The sequence below is a fragment of the Apium graveolens genome, chromosome 10 (assembly GCF_009905375.1).
Source record: "Apium graveolens cultivar Ventura chromosome 10, ASM990537v1, whole genome shotgun sequence".
Classification (NCBI taxonomy): domain Eukaryota; kingdom Viridiplantae; phylum Streptophyta; class Magnoliopsida; order Apiales; family Apiaceae; genus Apium; species Apium graveolens.
This window is the reverse complement of record NC_133656.1, coordinates 198,112,129-198,115,604: the sequence shown is the minus strand read 5'-3', so window position 1 is coordinate 198,115,604 and position 3,476 is coordinate 198,112,129. Positions and strand designations below refer to the sequence as shown.

General features: G+C 38.2%; 1 non-coding gene across 1 annotated transcript; it reads left to right on the top strand.

The window, feature by feature from the left end:
• Positions 1-429: 429 nt before the first annotated feature.
• On the top strand, positions 430-536 carry LOC141694387 (small nucleolar RNA R71). Its single transcript, XR_012563700.1, has one exon. It is a non-coding gene; the product is annotated as a small nucleolar RNA R71 (small nucleolar RNA).
• The last annotated feature ends 2,940 nt before the right edge of the window (positions 537-3,476 follow it).

The window sequence follows — 3,476 nt, the reverse complement described above, 5'->3', positions numbered from 1 at the left end:
GGATGATTTCTGTTGTTAGGATGATAAGTAGCTGGCACGGGCTGATGCGGTCGCTGATAATTATTCACATACTGCACAGTTTCATTAACAAGAGAACACTGATCCGTAGCATGAGAACCTGCACAAAGCTCACAGACCATAGCTATCTGATTGACTCCATAGTTGGCTAAAGAATCGACCTTCAAAGACAGCGCTTGGAGCTGCGCTGCAATAGCTGTAACCGCATCAACTTCCAGAATACCTGCTACCTTCCCAGGCATCATCCTTTGAGTTGGGTTTTGATGCTCATTTGCAACCATCGTTTCAATAAGATTATAAGCCTCAGTATAGCTTTTGTCCCACAAGGCGCCTCCAGCTGCTGCAACGAGCATGGGCCGAGATTGGGCCCCCAAACCATTATAGAAACCAGTGATCACCATCCAGTCAGGCATACCATGATGTGGACACTTTGTCAACATCTCCTTGTAGCGCTCCCAAGCTTCGCACATAGATTCTGTTGGTTGCTGCGCAAACTGAGTAAGAGCACTCCTCATAGCTGCAGTCTTCGCCATTGGATAGAACTTCACCAGAAACTTTTGCGCAAGATCTTGCCAAGTAGTGATGGACCCAGCTGGTTCAGAATGTAACCAGTCCTTAGCTTTATCCCTTAGAGAGAATGGGAAAAACCTCAGCTTGATAGCCTCATCAGTCACACCATTATATTTGAAAGTACTACAGATCTTGACAAAATTCCTGATATGCATGTTGGGGTCTTCAGTCGCAGCACCTCCGAAAGAAATAGAATTCTACACCATTTGAATAGTGCCCGGCTTGATTTCAAAAGTGTTAGCCTGAATAGCCGGATGAAGGATGCTTGACTGAATGTCATCAATTTTAGGCCGAGAAAAGTCCATAAGAGCTGGATCTGCCAGAACTATACGATCACCCATGATTATTTGTTCTTTCTGCTCACTCTCTTTATCCGAATCTTCAAAATCTATCTTCTCTAGAATATCAAAAACTGAGTCTGTCTCCTCAGCCGTATCTAAAGTCCTCTTGCGAGTACGAGAACGTGTTTGCATAAACGCTCGCTAAAGTACCTGAAACACAACCGGAAACAATAAGTAACACGTCTTAATCAATGAGTCCTAATGACCACTGATGGTAAGTACATAAACTAAACAAATACTCCGAGTCCCCGGCAGCGGCGCCAAAAACTTGTTAGGCACAAAACACGCGCTAATAATTCATGCAAGTATACGTGTTCGCAAGTAATATAGAATAAATTCTAGTTCGTTCCCACAGAGACTCAGACTAATTATGTTCAATTAAAACTTACTCACCAATGTATAATTACTTCTCAATGTCAAGACAATAACACTTAGATTTGATTAACTAGTTATTAACTACAATTAACTACGAGAATTAAACACTTAATTGACACTGGAATTAACAATATTAAACACACATGAGATCATAACTTCATTACTACTTTCTTTAATAGTTATCGTTATTACCCTTAGCATGAAACGATGATGATATTAATCGAACAACACGAAACTGATAAAAGCCAACTTTCGTTGTACTAATACCATTCTATCAAATATCCACAATTAAGATAGAAGTTGAACAGGCATCAATTATGTTGAGACCCTATATGTCTACAGAATTTGACAACATAACGATTTAAACACAAGTTATTCCTTATGATTACACAGAGAAAGTAAAACGGTTAGAGTTACCCACTAATCATGCATACACATACATGAACCTATGCTAGCATGGCAAGTTCTAAACCTCAAGATCCACCGTCACTTCACAAGAGATTAACCGCCTATCTTATATGTTCGCGACGCACATAAGATGAATAAGGGCAACCTATGCTAGATATCATACAATCATCACACACTAAGGTATTAAACAACTAACTAAAGAAATCCATAGTAAATCCGTTACGACCCCATGATCACGATTAGCCCATGATAGAACTCATCGTCACTATGGGTTCATATGAAAACATGATAATAACACACAATATAAACTAATAAAAATACTTATTAAAACCAGAGTACGTCACAAGAGTAATAAGGTTTAAAGTAAAGAAAACTAGCATCCAATGATACAACGAATAAAAGAATCATAAGAAAAATGTATGCTTCCTCTTCTTCGTTGCGATGTGCTAAAACGGTCTTCTTTCTTCTCTCCTCACTCCTTGCTTGATACCACGCTCTTTATGAAACGTCTCTGAAAACTACTTATATAGAAGCCCACAAGAACCAGCCGTCTCAGAAATCTAACATAATAAGGATTATAAAAAATTAGTATTAAATTTCTCGCCCCTGAGCGGCCGCCCAGCAATCCTGAGCGGGCGCCCAACATCCTGAGCGGCCGCCCAGCTTTCCTGAGCGGGCGCCCAGCAAGTTACTGGAAAAAATCCTTATCCTGCTCCCGATTTCTGCTACGTTCTGCTCCTAAATTCCCACATCCAATGTCAAGCACTCCCCTAGGCTTATTCCTAATGAAATCTCCCCATAAACACAAGTTATACCCTGAAATGCACAAACACTAGAAAAACGCATCAGATACACAAAATATTTGATTTCAAGACATCAATTCAAGTCATAATAAGACGTTCTAAGTGGTATAAAATGCCACTTATCATGTTACCAATTGGAGATTGAACCTATGGATATATCAATAATAATTTTCTGAATTAAGTACTGCTGCTATAAAATTCTAACAATGTCATTTGGATTAACCAATATAACAGTAATTTTTAAACTTGATGGACAGAATCTTTAAGGAATATCTGGACAAGCTGTATTTGTGTTACTTAAAGTCAACAGAGGACCATGCCAAGCAGTTAATGATAACTGGGGAGTCGAAGAAGAAAAAAGTTGTATATAAAGTTTGCAAAGTGAGAGCTTTGATAGAAGGAAGTATAATTCTTAGCATAAATAGTCAGTGAGAAGGAGACCAAAGGGAATCCAACAAAAATTAAAGTTATTTTGAATTAAGAAAGACCAAAAGCACCAACAACGGTAAGAAGTTTTACCATAGACCGGTTATTATTGAAAATTTGTGCAAGATTTTTTGAAATTTACAATACCTTTGACGAAGCTAACCAGGAAAAGCAAGAAGTTTATATGAAATGGAGAAGGGTGAAGAAAGTTTTGCGTAGTTAAATGAAAAAATGATTACAACACCTGCTTTATCACTTTGAAGTTATCAAGGAGATTTGGTAGTTAATAGTGATACTTCTCATAAGGGAGTAGGATGTGTGTTGATGCAGCACAATAAAGTTATTGTATATGCACCTAGACAACCGAAACCTTATGAGCAGAAGTATCCTACTCATAATTGGGACTAACAGTAGTAATATTTGTTTTGAAAGATTGGGACACATGATATGTATGGAAAAAAGTGTAAGATCTATACGGACCATAAAAGTTTGAAGTATGTACTCATGAGGAAAAGCAAATGTAGAGGCATGCGAT